At 37.8% G+C, this 18,403-nt stretch overlaps 1 protein-coding gene and 1 long non-coding RNA gene across 2 annotated transcripts in view; one reads left to right on the top strand and one right to left on the bottom strand.

Annotated features, from left to right (window-relative positions):
• LOC117230470 (poly(rC)-binding protein 3) overlaps window positions 1–18,403 on the bottom strand; it is a 179,475-nt gene that overhangs the window by 112,271 nt on the left and 48,801 nt on the right. The window contains exon 2 of the mRNA XM_033487970.1: window positions 15,653–15,690. The gene's annotated coding sequence lies outside the window, so the exon portion shown is untranslated. The remainder of the gene's footprint in view (window positions 1–15,652; window positions 15,691–18,403) is intronic.
• Window positions 141–17,033, top strand: LOC117230472. Its single transcript, XR_004492792.1, has 3 exons — window positions 141–454; window positions 15,428–15,578; window positions 17,012–17,033. It is a non-coding gene; the product is annotated as an uncharacterized LOC117230472 (long non-coding RNA).

Raw genomic sequence — 18,403 nt, 5'->3', positions numbered from 1 at the left:
GCACGTCTATTCTGAAAATCATTAGCTTCGATTTACTTGGAAAACGAAGCTTCAAATGAACAAAATTGAGTTCCACATTTCTAACGATTTATTTTCGTACGTAGAATAAGCATTTTTCCTCCAAGCCCTGTTGTTGTCCGGTTGTCGATCTTCTTCGTGGAAACCGGCAATTTAAAGCAAAGCTAACTGCCGTTGTTAGCCGGTTTGAAGATGGTAATTAGTATCGACTCGTATCGACGTGTTTACGCCGTGGAAAGTTCATTTCGCGCGGAACACGAAACTTTGCGACGGCGAAGACGACGATGGCGCGACGACTTACTGCACGCCTGACGTATTTAGTTGCAAATTTTACCAGTTAACCGTATCTGCTGTTTGGAATTCCTGTTCTGCCCGAGACTCGTCTTCTCCATCGCGAGATTCCACTCGAACAATGCGTGTTGATCGACTGACACTGGTAATTAACAGCTCCAAGCCGTTTATTTCTCGCGAACCTACCGATTAATCGTTCAACGTCTGTTTAAACCAAAGAATAGACTAAATTTAGACCAAACATTTTATCTTGTTGTCTTCGTTCTATGATACACCCAGTACATTTGGTAAAAGAATTTTATTTAATAATTTGTGTTTTACGATATACTCGGAATGTTGACTAAAGAAAATTTATTTTGCAATCTATGTTTTACGATACAGTCGATTCATTTGATAAGAGAATTTAGTTTTCAATTTTGTTTGTCATATCCGGTTTATGTTTATTTGTCTATTCTCTAAATTCAGATTTTAATATTATTTTTTTCTAGCTATCGAAGATACAAAAGATATCGTATACGAAAGTTAATCAAGTGTACCTGGACTGTTTAAAAGTTGTTATTTTGGCAGACCAATGGCGATGTAATATCTTTAAACGTAATCGGACGAATCAGATTTCCAGGAAATTCCAAATTACGAAACTCAATTTGTTTAAATGGAGCTACGCGAATTACGTTTCTATCAAATTCCAAATTTCAAAATCGAATTTCTTTACACGAAAGTGTATGGAGTAAATCAAACCGAATTGCAAATTACAAAACTCAGTTTCTTTAAACGCAGCTATAGAAAGTACATTTCCATTAAATCCCAAAATTCAATTCGTTTACGTGAAAGCGCGCGAAACGAATTTCCACCAAATTCCGAATTCTACAATTCAATTTCGTTAAACGGAACCGCACGAATCAAATTCCTGTCAAAAATACAAGTTTCTAAGCGTAATTTCTCTAAATAGAATCGTTGGAAATACAAGATGGATACGGGCGTGAGAAGAGCTTTCCGACTTTGTCGATCAAGAACCGTTAATTAAACTTTGTTTAATTAGATTAATTAGACACTTTTGCGATGATCGATAGACGTTTCCACGTAAGTAACGATTCGCGTGTGACCAAATGGCGTAGTACTCTATAACGTCAGTCACTGTATATCGCGTCAATCGTGTTTCGAGTTTCCAAGCTATTTTCGTTGGGAGATCCTTCCAATTTCCAGCGAAACGTCGACTGTCACCGAGCTTCCCGCAGACCATCGGCAAATTTAAATATCGCCCTTAACATTTCAGATGCGTTAATCTAATTTCGCGGATTTAACTCGAGGGGAAGGACAAAATCCTAAAATGCAAGCGAAGTAAATTCGACTCAATCCGTCGATAATTCCATTATTCATCATCGTTAACACCTCACGCATTATTAATGTACTGTGCGCCAACCAATATAAATCGTGATATTGTTTCGCTAGCCATTTTAAATTATTAATTTTCCTGGATGTTGCAGAGTTCGAAAGTTTTCGTTGCAGTTCGATGGTTAAATAAAGTCGGGACAGAAATATTCGTAAGTGAAACAGAGATATTACGTCACGACTGACCTCATTGTGGAATTCGAAAGGTTAGTTTTAGACGGCAGATAGTTAAATTTATCGTTAGTCGTGGTAAAAAAAATTTTCATCAAATCCTGTGACGTGGAATCGCGTTCTATCGACGTTTCATTAATACAATATGCAAAATCGAATGTCTTTCATCATCTTCTGCGATACAGCAGTCTGCATATTATTTAAATACAACGGTTGTCGATAATGTAAGAGTATATCAATAATTATGTCAATGATATTCTAAAAGTCTTTACACGAAGACTTCACGAAGAATAAAATTCGTCTCATAAAAATGTTTATATTCTTCTATAGATCGTACTAATGCACGCATATTTTTGGAGTAAATGTTTGCTTTCAAACAGCTCTCTCCTTCGGTGTTAAAACAAAATTATATTTGATAACCGTCGGAATTTAAAAAATAGACATCGCATCATTGAATGACTCGCAGATCTCGCTGTTTGTAGCAATCCGTAGGAATAAATTTTGCCATGCTATTGATATCGATACGTCAGTATGATCATTCGATGAAGAAACTATATGGATCAGCATCTATTTGAATGAAATTTCGCAAATAGATATCGGCACTGGAAAATGAATAATTTATATCCAACCGCGTGCGTAAATACAGTGAATAATTGATGAAACATTTAATAACGAAGAATACACGTTCCGTATGGGATAGTAACTCCACTCGATACTATTCATAGAAAATATAGTGATAATTATCATTAATCTTGACACGAGACATGTTCGCAATGTAAAACTCTTTACAAAGAATCTTTGTTAATCTACGATTAAATTAAATTCCTTTTCATCCGATCCACGTTCGTATCACTAGGTTTGCTATTATAATATTTATCGTAACTTGGTTTCATGATTCAGACTTCAAACATATCTGCCAATCTAAGATTTGAATTCCAGTTTTCCACTTAATTCGCTCCAAACTTTTTCAGCGAGATTTACAGTTTGCGATGTCACGAGCCAACGTTGCGCAACAATCGCTAATCAATCGTTCATTATGTCGCACGAATCAAAATGAAAAATTTATCGGTTATCATTTAACAGGAACTCGGAACAAACATTTCCTTTTATCCATTATTTTTCACCAATCTAAATTTTGCGCGAATCCAAATCGAAACTTCGTTAATCATCATTTCCCACGAATTCGTTCTTCCCATTACTAAAATGTATCGTACGCGAAACGATAATCCCAATTCAATGCACTCTAGACCCCATTACTGCCATTGGCAATATTACGTGTCGACATGGAAGCCTCGAGATCGTCCGTTTCGAAGGCAGACGAAATCCTCCGCGTCTATCGACGAAAAGGAAGCGACGCACTCTGGCGAATTTAATAATTCCAGTCGGGGGTTACCCTTCGGGACCCACGAGATGAAGTTGAACACCGCAGCTTCAGCCTATGTAAGACCACCGACTGTACGAGTTTATAAGGGATACTTGCTTGAACGCGTGGCTGTGTCAGTATACGCCGATGGGGGTTGAAGTTATTCGAAACTGCTGCCTCATAGTTAGTTGAGACGAGCCATCGAGCATTCGTTCGAGCAATGTTCGAGCAAAACTCGTTGCGTAGAAGTAAAAGGAAAACCACAGGTGAACATTTATAAACACATTTATAAATCGCATTTCCTATTTTTCACAGGGAAACGATCTTACGATTCGTTGTCCACCAAACTTCCCCGTTGATTTCGCATTCGATCTCGCAATTATGCACACGCTTTCTATAGGTTTAAAAATTACCAATCGCCTGTCCCAGTAATTACGTTCCCAAACGAATGCAATGAAATTCAAGGTAACTAGCATGGAAAAGGGAACAGCAATTTCTTTGAATTTCGAATATGTTGCAGACATAGGGAAGGTGGTGAGCAAGCTTCGTCCGAGTCGTGGCACAAGTTCGAGGTTCAAAAGTTACGAGAAAAAGAAAATTGTGCTGATTACGTTACATTTACTCAGATTCAAGCGATTCGAAATGAAATTGCATATGCATATGCCTAGGATCGTGATTCTAATGGTGCTAAGGTATAATCAGGTCAGCTTAGGTCAGATTTTTTGGACGTTCTGGAGCGCTCAGCCCTCCCAATTTTGGAACCACCATCTGTCTGCGTAATTTAAATATCACCACAATGTCCAAATTTCCATAAATCCACCGTTGTTTCCCGGCGAATGTTGCGAAAGGGTTAAAGGCGAAATCGCGATCCCATCCGCATTATATCCCGGATTTACAAGGTTAATACCGTCGTCGACAGAGAGATCCAGCAAGTAAACTGTACGATGCTCGAATGGGTTCCTTCGTCGCTCGATGACTTAGGGGCAACCCGTAAACTCCGATTATCAGCGTCATTTAGCCCAACAAATCCTGCGTTCACGCGGCTGACAGAAGGCAGCTAAACGAGCACACCAACAAACAGGGATCTCTTTCTGATATCAACTCGGCTTATCCCTGAACGAAATTCCTTTAACTTATTAGACAACGAAGTGAAATATTAGAAGAAAAAAATGGATGATACACGGAGCTAGGAAAATTCGTTTCTCTGATTCGAGGGAGATTTTTTGATAAATAGAAGAGAGTCACGAATTTGCGTATTTTAATGTTCTTTTTTCTTTTTTTTTTTTTCTGTAATGAATACGTGTTTCTCTGGTTGTCTTTTGGGTATTTTTCCTCTCTCTCCCTCTCTCACTCTCTCTCTTTTTTTTAAGTGAACAGAAACGTTATGAATTTGTGTGTTTTGGTAATTTAGGTGTGAAAATTGTAGGTTTTTTTTACAGTGGTTACGTTTTCTGTTACTGTGATTGGATTTGGAATTTTTCGTTAGCAAATAGAAATGCTAAGAAGCGTTAAGAGTTTGTATGTTTTAGTAATTAGGACGCAAAGATATAATCTTTTCATAGCGGTTACGTCTTCCGTTTCTCTAATTGGTTTTGGAACTTTTTGAAGAATTTGTGTGTCTTAGCTATTTGAAAGTAAAGATCATGTTTCTTTATGGTAATCATATCTTCTGTTCCACTCTGCATCTCTTCGGAATCTTTTGATAAATAAAAGAGCTACGAATGTAGCTTGTATTTTATTCGTTTGTTCACTAATTATCAAAATTTTGAGAATGAAGAAGTTCGATGATCTAAGAACTTTCTCGTATCTATATCCTCAAACTCTTCCTTCGTTATTCCTAAAAAGTTCTCTTAATTAATCTTAACAAAATCTACTCCTAGAAAAATATATATAATACGACCAGCGATGATACCGATTCTTATCACTTCCATAGAATAAATTTTATTACAAAGCCAGATTAGAAAGTTCCCGGAATCGTCGCTAGGAGTTGCTTTATTTTTTACTGTTATCGTCATTCCGGAAATCTGCTCGATTCCCGTTCAATCTGTCCACGTATAACGTGTAAACTTTAGTTGCGTACTTTACCTGCTTTACTTACTTTACTTGCTTTAGTTACTTCACTTACTTTACCTTTTAGTTTGCGTACTTTAAGTGCGTGACCTATAACCGCGATCTTTCGGAAATGAAGTCGCGAACTCAGACTAAAGACGCGTAACTCCTCGTTTCATTATGACAAATTAATCGACAGTGTTTCACGATGACCAGAGGGCAAGATCTCCAGCTGGAACACTCGGTTGCAGAGTAAGATGTTTCTGTGGCTAAATGGTTGCATTAAAAGTTCCTTCGAAGCGAAGTTCCCTTCAACTACTGTAGTCTTGGCTCTGCAAGTCTCCTGTTGATGGATATTGTTCTCCAAGCAGTCGTGTAACACGACGGACGAGGAATTTCTTACGCGAACAGTGTAACACGGAGAGTTTAATAATGCACTGGAGACATGGCCACTTTTGTTTGCTCTTGAGTCCAGACTTAAGAAAAAAGTTGAACGTTGTCTCGTAAGGATGAAAGAATGATGGTTGTACCATAGCCTTTTTACGATGAAAGAAAGTATTGCTTGGATGTTATCTTGTAACGATGAAAGAGAGCGATCTACGTATTCCTATAATTTTCTTCTTGTTCTTGAAACAGCATCGAACAAATATGAGAAATTTCAAATATTTTGCCACGTCGATTTTTCGATATCAACAATTCATAAAAGTCGATATTAAAACACCGTATACACACGCACGATGTGCCGAATAAAAGATGCATATAAAAATCAAATTAGATTTAAAGTCAATTAAACTGGACGCACAACTTTTATTTGGAACGTACCTTCTCGTTATATTTTTCGCGTATGTATAAATATACGTAAATTCGATCAATAAATTTGCCAAACACAAATGCACCAACATATTCGTATACAGATACGTATGGACACATAGTAGAAATAGCAAGATTCTCATCACTGGAAACCTATCTTCTATCCGAATCAAACGTTGTTCAAAGGAAAATACCAACTAAAATACACCGTACACGAGGTAAAAAATGAATACAGGATACATATCCAAAGTGGAACAAGTACATTGATAGAACGTCCAATACTGCCAAGACGCATTCCCGACGAAGGAGGCAAGGATTTTAAGGGACTGCAGGAAATCTGTAGACGAAAAGCTGGGCCAAAGCTCTCTCTCGGAGGAGTTGGCGAAAAAACCTCTTGCGGGAGCACATTAACAAATACCATTCGACCTGGTTTCGTCTTCGTCGAGCCGGAGAAACGGTCAATAATCCAGCTAAATCTCCATACAACTGTTAACAGCTCTGTCTGACCGATCGTACAGTCGGTGGAAGCGATACACTGAGATTCTCAATGTAACAGTTTTCTCGTCCAATAATCCTCAGTTCACCTTTACAGTCAACTTTTGCTGGAAAATTGATCTCTTAAAATTGATGATCCTTGATCGTACAATCGGTAGAAGCTATACACTTCAATGTATCAGTATAGTAGTTCTCAGTTCACTTTTTGAGAATTCTTTTTAAATTTTTTAATTTTACTATATTACTTTCGTAGAAAGTGGACGATACGATCTTACACGGAAAGATTGGTGAGATGTAACACGAAGATCTGTGATGATCGAATATAAAGACACGACGCAACCGTTGCGTCTTTGTATTTATGAGTTTCGGTGATATTAAGATAGAATTAGGATTGAATAAAATTAGATTGAAGAAGGTAAAAAAGCGATGAACAGTGATCGTTGTCTAGAGAAACTTCTGACAAAAATGTAAATGTACAAGTGGAATAACCGCATCTTTTTCACTGACTGTACCCGTCTATCGCGAGTCGAAGAAAGGTTGGCTGGCAGAATCTCGGCAAGAGGGTCAGAGCAGGGAAAAGGGCGACGTTGAAAGTTCGTGAAAGGATATCCACGGACTGGTTTTCATTTGAATATCGGGGAAAGGTCTGTAGCAGATAATATGTTATATATTGTGTCCTACTATGTGCTACGATATTGTAGCAGTTAAGCTTACATCTTATCGTTCGATGAAGAGAGTTCGCCGAGCTATAGATGGGAAAGTCATGAAGCGAAATGGTGCACGTGTTATTCAATAGGACGATACTTCTAAGAATTCCATCATATCTCAGCCATACAAAATACTAAGCACTCGTGTCAATCGATGAAACGTTAATTCTATGAGGGATGGTAATTAATAATTCTAATAATTCTGGTAATAGAAAAAATATTGCCATCAAATTTATCTGAAATTTTGCTGCAAAATTTGCGGCGATAGCATCGACTACTGAGTCAAAATAATCACATCGAACTTTCTAGCGTTACAACCATTTTATATTATCGATCTAAAATTCTTTATTAATCATGCACAAGCCTTGGTTAAGCCTCCACGTTCAAATCTTCCTCTATCGCCAATTTTTCTCAGAATTCGCTCGTAAATTATCGTCGCAAAGATCAAGTCGAAACTATATTCGCGCGAATCGATAAAACATTAACTCTACGAAAAATGGTAATTAATAACTCAAGTAATTCTATGATAAAGTATCGCTAGCAAGTTTGTGTTAAATTTCGCTATAAATTTACGGTAATAGCACGGAGCAATTTTCGTTAACGGGGGCGAAGATAATCATAGTGGTCATTTTAATACTAAAACCATTTTATATCGCCGTGCTAAAATTCCTCGCCCACCATCCACAAGCCTTCTTCGACCCTCCATCTTCAATTCTTTCTCCACCACCAATTTTCTTTAAAGTTCGATCACCACTCACCCTCGCAAAATTCAAACCAAGGCTACACTACCCATGTCACTCGATGAAACACTGGTTCTACGAAAATACATACCTCTGAATTCCACTTAAATTCCGCTAGAAACTCGCGACAACAACACTACCCTAATTTAACCAATTGCATGTTAACAAATCTAGAAAATTTTCAATAATCTTCACGAACGAGTCCTGACAATTCCAGTAGCGAATCCAGTGCCAGTTCTTCCCGGTACCAAAACAATTTCATGCTAGCGATGTGAAAATTCCTCGCCAACCATCTACGACTCATCCTCCACCCTCGATCGTCGGATCTTCCTCCATCAGCCATCTTCCCCGTAATTCGATCACCACATCGGTCTCGCAAAATTCGAACGAAAGGCAGTCCGCTGGCTCGAAGGAACGCGGCAATTAATCCTGATCCCTGGCGGAAACAGGCGGAATCTCTTCGCCGCGAGTCTCGCGGAAGAGACGAGGTGGCCGATGAAAATGGAAAATTCGGCGGCTAGGAAATGAGAATGCCCGCGGCTGCTGGGTAATAACGCCTCCGAAGACGATGAGGCGGAAGTTTCGGAAATGGAAAGGGCCAGGGGCGGAAGGGTAGGGGGTTGGCTAGGGGTGCATCGTCGGAAGGGGCTTGGGTATTGATTTACGGCGCGGAATTTCGGCTGATTACACGTGGCAACCCCCGGAAAAAAAAAATGAAAGGAAAGAAAAAAGAAAAGAAAGAGATCGACAGAGTCGCCGATATGGAGGCCGCGAACGAGTTGTATAACGGGACCGCCGTCTCGAGTGCAGACCCTTCGCGCTCCAGCGAGCTCATCTCGTTTCGCGTCGGATAATTTGAATTAAGTCGGAAGAACCGGCTGCCCTCGTTGAATACGTACACCTGCCTTTTATCGTTGTAGCTGCGATCGTTGCGAACTTCGCCACGGGATCATACAGAATCGCATTTTCTTTTCGAAAGCTCGTGCGTGAAGATTGCGTTTGAACGCGCCTGCAGACTACGTTCGATATAATTTTGTGTTTTGCGACGTATCGGTTGGTTGGTTGACTCGGAATGTACGGAACATTGGTGATATTTATATAATTCTTCAATTTTGCATTTGGTTTGAAACGTTCCAAACGTTGGCCTTCGTCGATATTTTCATTTTACAATTTTTTATTACCCTTCTCGTTGAGACATACGTTCTATGTAAAACTGGTAAAAGGGGAATAATAACAGTGGACGTGGTAATTGTACCAAGAGAATTTACATAAATATTGTAGAAATTCACACGGCTAAATATTCACAATTTAGTATAACGTTAATTATGCTAAATAAACTGCCTATCTCCAGTACTTATCGAATTATTTCTCTTGCTCTTCCTCTTCGTTACTATTGCCCGCGAATTACCACCTTCATTTGTATTACAATGAAGTAAAACATCCACGTTGTAATCCATTTTCTGCTCAATTCAGACGAATCTTACATTTTATCTGTAGAGCTCCCTACAAAATCTAAAGTTTTAACAACGTTCTTCATAGTCTAGAAAAAGGTTAATGTTCAGTGTAGCAAGAATTCTCTTTCTGCTTTAATTCATAAAAATTCCCCCTCGAAAGGTCAAGAAAAATCCTTTTGTTCAAGCGTCTTTGGTGTAACGTGTGTGTGTGTGTATGTGTATTAGGTATAATCTTATCGAAGTCTAGTTCTTTATCTTTATCTTATATTGTACATTAAAGCAGTTCGTGTAATTTATGCTCTAATTCATGTTTGTATCCTATATCTGTAAAATAAATCGATAAAAGAATTTTATTTTTATTATTTTATTAGGCCTTGCGCCTACTGAAATATCCATTATCCACTGGCTGGACTAATTTGACGAAGTCCGAGAAATGCGAGGAAACTTGGAAACTATGAATTTTCAATTTATGCATGTTGACAGTTCACCATATGATTACACGATGGCTTGCATACAATTTCTCGTTGCTTCGCTAAATGCAAATGGTTGCAAGGCTTTGCATCAGATTATCCAACCGATGACAATGAATACCAACGATGATGGTTCCGTCGGATTTGCAAGATTTAGCCACAGATTGCTGTGTTTATATGATTTATCGTTTCATCGACTACCGAGACAACTTTAATTCCGGACTTTATTCCTCCGTTCGATAATTGCTCCAGTTAATCGCAACTTACCGATGAAAAGGAATAATCTTATTCTTGAATTCACATCGATACCGCGTCAGAAAAATTAGCCAGCGTCGTCCAATGACTTCTACGTATCAATTTTATCACTTCTTTCTTTCTTCCTCGCTGTGACATTTAATTGTCAGATTAAAACCAAGCAATTGTCACCATCAACCTACTGTACGTAGTCCTTGATCTCTCTCCAATTTCTCTGAATCGTAGAGTGAAATTTTTTATTAAACGTATAACGCGATTAGATTCTACGTTCTTATCGCAGATACGCGCGTGCACGTGTCTCATGCAGTATCATCTTGAATTATCTTTCGCTTACAAGCGACGTCACTTTTTCCCCTTCGTTATCTTTGCTTCACATTGACTCGCGGATTCCTATGCACCGGCTGCGTCCACAAATCTAACGTATCGTTTAATCTAAGATCACGATGAACATGTGCGCACCTGCTACCTATCATACGTCATACAGGTGTCACGAGATGCGTATCTCCGTGTGATAGCAGCCTAAAGCGGCCGTAAGAGAGTCGCGTAAAGCCAGGATGATCCCTTCTTTTCTTTCTCTCTGGCTGCGAAACTCACCTTGTGTACAAAGAACTTGCGAAGAGCGGCGGCATTCGGCGAATGAAAGCAGCCTCCGACCAACGAATCCCCGTAATTAACATTCTTATTTGCCGTAGGCTCGGCTGTTCCGCTAGATGACGGAAGTTCATCGAGGAACCGGACGAAGAAGCCGGGCGATATTGTCCGCGGAAGAGGTCGATTAGATAATTAACCGACGTGGAGCACCGGTTCCCAGTGGAACTTCCCTGTTCTTTCGGCGAGCATCAGCTCCGCTCCGAGGATTCCTCTCGACTGTCTCGCAACGCCATTGTATCCGGAACGTGGTCTTTTCTCCCTGCCAGGTTTAATTAAAACTGGCCAGGGAGAACGAGTCTGTTTATTTTTCACCGTTTATAGATCGACGCAGATTCGCCCGGTTACTCGAAGCTTTTCAGACGCTCCACGTCGCTCTGCCACGTGAGGAACTGATCGACTGAAACGGCACACAGACTAAAAAGAGCAGCGTCATATGGTGAGACGAAAAGGCCACTCGTTCGACGAAGAATTTGGGCGCCAGTTAAGGTTGGGGGTTGTTCAGCGAGGGTTAGAACTTTTCAAGTGTGTGAAAGGCGAATGGATATTAGAGTGGAGGATCGCTTTTGTGGGAATGGAGATTTTCTGAATCTGATCCAAGCGGAGACTAAATTTAAAGAACAGTGTCAGGTGAAAGGATCACTTGCTCGATCAACATCCTTCGGGTTACGTAGTTAGGGTTGAAGAGTCGTTTGGTAAGTGGGTTTCGGGCTAGTTCGAACCGGAAAGTATGAAACGTGGGAAAGGTGAATGGAAGCCGTGTAGAAAGTGGAGGATTGTTTTTATGGGAATGCGAGTTTTCTGAATGTAATCGAAATCGAGTCTCAATTTAAAGAACAAAGTCAGGTAAGAAGATCACTCGCTTGACGAAGATTTTTCCAGACACGAAGTTGGCATCGAAGAGTTGTTTGGTAAGTGGAAAAGGTTTCTGGTTTAATTCGAACATGAAACGAAACGAAAATTATTTTTGTGAGAATGGAAGTTTTTTGCCAACACTTCCTGTTAGTCTCTCCTTGAATATTTAATATTTCGAATTTTAGAAGCGCTAAGAAACTTACAAGCAATAAAATAAAATTGATTTTAACAAATTCCATACATTTTTATAGACGATAAACGAACAATTTTACAGCGATCATAGAAGACTGAATATTTTTGCGTAACATCGAGAAGATCATTTAAAGACGCGCAAGATATTCAGCGAACGAAAGTAAAAATTACGCTCGAATTTAATTTGTGGTTTGATGAAGATTGAATTATTTGAAATGAATAGAAAAGATTTCCGATATCCGATACTGCTGCTGAATTTATCAGAAAGAAAGAGCCGGGGTTTCGTACTTACTACGTACTTCTTTTGTACGAGGTGCTCTGTATTCAAGAAACTGCCGCTGAATCGTTATTATTGCGCGTCTTCTAACAAGTGAACTCTTCCTAAGTGAACTTGCCGAAGAGGTAATTAGATCTCTAGGAACAATGGGGAAGCCTTGAAATTCTTCGGTGTAATTCTAACAGATTCTGTTAAAGAAAAGTTCCGATGCTACGAAACTAAAGATAATATCCGAAATTCTATAAGTTGTTCCGAATCGGCTCCAAACAGATAAATGTTGTGCACCGTGTACTTAGCAAAACTCAAAGTTCACATTAAACAAAGTTATTTATATATCAGAAAGAAAGAGAGAGAGAGAGAGAGAGATAGGGAGAGAGAAGGAATGGAAAAGAATTTCATTAAAAATATAACGAAAACAGATGCACGTATCTTTAAAGCTTCTCTTTTGTGAAAAATATTTCTTTGTTAATTGTAACAGCATTCTGTAAAACAAAGTAATGAAAAATATTTACGGATGCATGCGGAACTTCGAGATATAAAATTTTCCCTAGCCCAAAGGTGTATCTACATGTTACAGTTACTTTTTACCGACGTGTAAAACAAAAGTAATTTGCATTCGAGCGTTTAAGTCTACGTTTAGCAAGCGAGCAATAATCTACGCTTTTCGTTCGAGCTACAAAATAGGAAAAATGTGTTGCGTTCCCTCTGTCTTTAATATTAATTTCAACAGAAAAATTCTCTTCTTTAGAAGGATTTAATTGTAACAAAATTTTGTCTGCTTCCCTATACGATACGTTCATCTCTTTCATTTTTCAAACGCTAATCCGGAATAATGGGATAGGTTGAATTAAAATGGCTTGCTCTCGCCTCGACAGCATCTTATTTATCACGATCTAATTTCCGCTAATTTACTCGTAAGCTCGCATTTAAATTTGTTAAGCACTTAAACGCCACCATAATTTTTTCAACGATGCAATAGGACGCAATCCCTATAAACTTTTATTACGATCGTTTCGAATTTATTATAACTGTAACGTTTATGATAATTTCCCGTTATCAATTATCCCGTAAACAATATTTCAAGCGTATGAAAATATCATTATTTCAAATATTCAAGAGTTTAATCGAGTTTCATTTCAAATGAATTCCCTGCAGCGCAATATAAGACGAATAATTATTCGAAATATGGAAAAATAACTGCAACTTTTACTTTTATTAATTTTCCATAACGAAATAATATAACGATGAATGTATAATTTGAAATGAAATTTTCAAATCAATCACTTGACCGAGCCTGCTAAGGTTAGCGTTAAATTATTCCTGCGCAAAATGTCCCTAGATCTTCGATATTGCTTTTGATTACAGATGCTACGTTGCATCGTAATTCACGCGTTTCGTGCGTGCATTATACTAGGATTAATTACGCAGATGTTTCCATTAAACGACGTGCGACAGAATATCAGATCCCGTGATCCATATTAAACGTCGTGCTAGGGAATTTTTCAGGGAAGCGCCGACTGAATAAACGCGGCTCGCTCTTTATTAGTAATTACACGCATGCACAACATTTGATCGGCAAAGCATTACGTGCCTGGCGATGTTAATACGCGCTTCACTCAGCTCGATATCGATCTCGTGTTAACCCAATTTCGAATCGAGTTTTCTCGTTTATGAAATAGTGAATTTATCGAGCGATCGGAAAAGTTACTAAAATGACGTTCGTGAAATAAGCCCGGTTTTACATTACGCGAAAAACGATATTTAAGATCGTTTAAGGGGGATTATTGATCACGTAAAATACAGGTATTCAAATATCTCAAGCATGAAAAATCCAGTACGCGCAATAAAATTAATATTTGCGATATTGTACCGCGTACACTTTGTCCAAAAGTAGTGTAGGATCTTTGTTATTTATTAGTTCATTTTAAATGGATTAAACAGGTGTTAGTTAAACAGGGAACCATGGTTGTTTAACGTGAACTAAATATAATAACGTACTAAAATTTAGACAACTAAATAGTTAATTTGCAACTCTCTCTCTCTCTCTCTCTCACGCGGACCACATTCTCTCGACAACGCAATTCGCACTCTCTGACTTCTCAACTAACACTGACTGTTAATTCGTCTTTCTCCCTTAGCATCCCTTGTCTTTTCGGCACTTGGTTTTTCTCGCGATATTGTTTATGGTTCACCCGGATCTCTTAGGTCTTTCGTTCACGATACTACAATAGAAAATCTATGAACGCAATAGAAATGATAAATAGTCGGTTAAAAGACAACGAAAATATTTATGTTGCTTTTAAACAATTAGAATTTTAGTCAAGCTGCAGCAGCAAGTATTGAGAAATCTATGTAGTTGTTAATAAAAATGTATTTTTAAACTACAACAGAGGTTTGTTAGATTTAAACGTCATCCTTTTTGCACGAACTTTTAACTCCAAGCAGAGAACTTTTTTATTCTTTTTTCCAGAGCGGATACTGTTAAATAAAGCTGGTAAATATACAGTTTGTATTTCGTTCTGATCAATCGTTCTGACTTCTATACAATTACATTTGAATATATGAATATCGATTAAATTTCCAGTTATTTAAATAGACTGATTTAAAACAGTCTCCCTGTGATAGCTAATAAATCATACGATGAAGGTTAAACAACGAGAATTAAAGAGTACAGTAGTTTTCTGTTAATATTCGAACAACAGGTTTAATAGTAAAACCTTCCATACGTTACTCTTCGCAATTAATCTCCATATTTTAAATAAATTTCCTAAATAAGAAAAGGAAAATAAATAGAATAAAATAAAAAATTCTTAAAGTTGAAGATCAGATTGAAGATGTATAAACTGCAACAAGTAACTTCTCTCACTTCCAATGAAAATTTAATTTACCAACTTCTTTCGTTAAAAACAGAATTTGTATTCTGCCTTTATTCGGGAAAAATCAACGTGCACGTGAAATTTAAAGAAATTTCGAGATCTTTTGGCGAACCATACTCGATCGAATCCTCTTCCTCGCTTCTGGGAAGTTTATTTAACTCGATGGGAATCGAATTTAGTCGCATGCCTCAGGAACGTTTGTTTGATTCAAACCATATCGAATTCTTCCGTAATTCACGACGATCCGTTTAATGGGGAGAAAATTGAATTTCTCTGTAGTTTCTGGAAGACCAGTTTCGCTCGTACGATATCGTCCAGTTTTACCGAAATTGGGATTCTTTTAACTTCGTTTTTTTTTTTTTTTTAGATTGTCGAATTCTTCCATTTTGGAGAACCGAGTCACTTTCATTCGACGAGAAGTTGAAGAATTTGAAGAAGAAGATCCACTTAAGATCTTAATGTATTATTGATATAAATATTTACGAATGAAGATGGACGTTACGTGGAAAAATTCGACGGTATGTGGCATTTTTGTTCAGGAAAAATGAAAAAGCCATTACGTATGAATTTTCAATTGCGATAAAACACTTACCAGGATAACTCGATATTCTTCTTGTACGACAAAGATATCTGAAAGAAGAAAAGGGAAAAGTTGTACTAATTTTTGTAAAAAAGTAGTCAAACCATATTAATTTACATAATCACGTATCTATCTATTTCCAGTAGAAATATTTCGTTTATTTCTTCTCATTTTTAAAATACTTTTATTCTGCACGCTGTTTGTCTGAGAAATTCTTCCAGGTTTCAATATCGATACTCTACTAATTTTTTTAAATTACCTCGACATCTTTTTCCTTTCAAAAGTCTGAAATATTTAATTAAAATTGTACTTTAACTGTCTTCTCATAATTTTTAACTCACGAAAGAGATTCAAACATGCGTTCGAAAAGATTGCATTCGACGTTACACAGCGGAGAGAGAATCGTCCTCCTTTCGCATGCCCTTTAATTCCTTATTTTTGCTAACGAAGTACACGTTGCCCAGAAACCTAATCGCTTTAACGAACAAAAAGAGCGCAACTGCAGGCTCTCAGTCGGTAAACATTTTCGTCAGGTTTCTTTGTGAAAAAGTGCCGCGTTTCCACGCGTCTGGTTTGTTCTTTTCGCGACATTGTTTACTTTAGTTTTCCAACAATTCGTTTTTGTGTTTCGTGATTCGAATGAAGAAAAGAAAGAGAGAAATTGAAGTAAAAAACGAGGAGAAATAGAGAAAAGGATAAACGGGGAAGACAGAAAAGGAAAAAAGAGCGGAGGAAAACAATAGTTTGGCGAAAGCGTCGATACGAAATTGAACAGGAAATTTCGCGGGAGAGCAACTTGGTGGTAAACGTGGCTCGTTTTAGATCGAACAGGAAATCGAAGTTATCGAGTTTTCTCTCGCGGTAACAACCGTTTCGATAATCCGGCGGGCGCGGGGCACGGGGCTGAAAAGGAAAGAACGAAAAAAAGAATGGGAATTCGATCGACAATAAACGCGAAACAGCTCGAATCTCGACTAACGAATTTCAATTCGCTGAAAAAACACCACGTGTGTTTAATCTGACGATTTCTGTTCCGCTTGCCAAAAAATTCCCGCAAGTCCGAGCGTGGACGAGGACAGCTCTTTGCTGAATCAAAAATCTTGAAAAATAAAATACACGAAAGTTTATAACGTGTTAGAAAAAGAAAAAAAAAGAAAAGTGTTTTTAAGCGATTTGACGTACAAATTAAATATAGATTTGATATATATATTTTTATGGCGTTAATCAACATCAAAATTGGAAAATACAGAGATGCGAGAATTTATCCGGACAGTGGATCATTACGAAGATACAAATTTTTATCTCTATAACTTAAGGAGAGAAAATATTATTAAATGTTGTCACTAGTGTTTTACTTTTGACATTTTCTAGATTTTCGCATACTATGGACTGTCACTCAAAATTTTGCAGCATCGTCTTCGAAAGAGACAAACTTTTTCGTAAATTTTTCGACGAATAAGAGTATTATCGTTAGACTGCTGACTTTTATAAACATTCACGTTTTCCAGAATACAATCGAGAAAGTAAAATCTCCATGGAGAATTATTTTTCCTGCCAAATATTAATAGAAAGAACCTTCAACATTTTATATGTTTCTTCGTTAATATTCGTATTACAGTTTGCACTTCTCAATTTCTTCTCAATGCATGAAATATCTATTTACTTAAGAAGTCGTCGTTTCCTTTGAAATTCTAACACGTGCCGAACATTGTCCAGAAATGCGTAAATATCCATAATCTAGTAATTATTCAATAATAAATAAGAGAGAAATAAATAGGGGAAAAGGTTGATCCCACGAAAATGTAAGAATGACGTAGGATATGCAAAATGAATTTCATCATCGTCGGTAGAATATCAAGGATTTGGCAATGCAAAACCAGACGACGATTTACGCGCGCATCAAAAAGCCCCGAAACAAAGGCGGGGGGAGGTGGGAGGGGCACGCACGCGCGTGGAATTTGGCACAATCAATAAACGGCATTTGGCAGTGGGCGAGTTTGATTCAAAATTGCAAGACCACCGACGACGCTTCCGGTTCCTCAAACGCAAGATTTACGCGCGAGACGCCGCATAGCGCCATCATCGCCACTCTATTCTCGCCTCGAGATGATGCGCTGTTGAGCGGGTTTCTCGTTCCTTTGGTCACTTTTCAAATAATTATGCAACATATCATTGCCGAACTGTATTTGCTCAACGTGAGTCTAATGGACGTGACGATATTCTTCTCGCGTTATGTATACTTTTCGTTGGCGAACGTTAACCCACTGAGAAATTTCGGCAAAAAGACAAATTTTCAACAACAATTTTTCCATTTCCATGTTGATTAATTTTCGATACAATTAAGAACCTAGCAATTAGTGCGCAGTTCCAGTATCGGGACCAACGCCGAATTCCCCCAGCGCATTTCGTAGATAAATATACAATAACAACTAATAACAGATAAATAAAATAAACAACTAATAGCAACAAGATGAATAAAACTAAAATATACAGAACGTATATGTACGGCGTCAAAATTCGATAAAATATACAGAACGTATAATATACACGTTGGCCGAACTCAAAGGGTTCACACAATATTGGGTCGTATAGCATATTTAAACTCTAATATACTTCGACACACGATATATTTGAACTTTAATTTACCATTTAATTTAACAAAATAATATGTAGATTATTTACGCATTATGCGTTATTTTATCGCTCGATGCTTAATTACGTCGTAACCCCTCCTTAAGAAAAAGCTGGCTGTTCACGGTGGCT

This window comes from Bombus vosnesenskii, unplaced genomic scaffold, assembly GCF_011952255.1.
Source record: "Bombus vosnesenskii isolate JDL3184/JDL3185 unplaced genomic scaffold, Bvos_JDL3184-5_v1.1 scf7180000013267, whole genome shotgun sequence".
NCBI lineage: Eukaryota > Metazoa > Arthropoda > Insecta > Hymenoptera > Apidae > Bombus > Bombus vosnesenskii.
The sequence above is the reverse complement of the archived record's forward strand: the minus strand, read 5'-3'. Positions and strand labels throughout refer to the sequence as shown.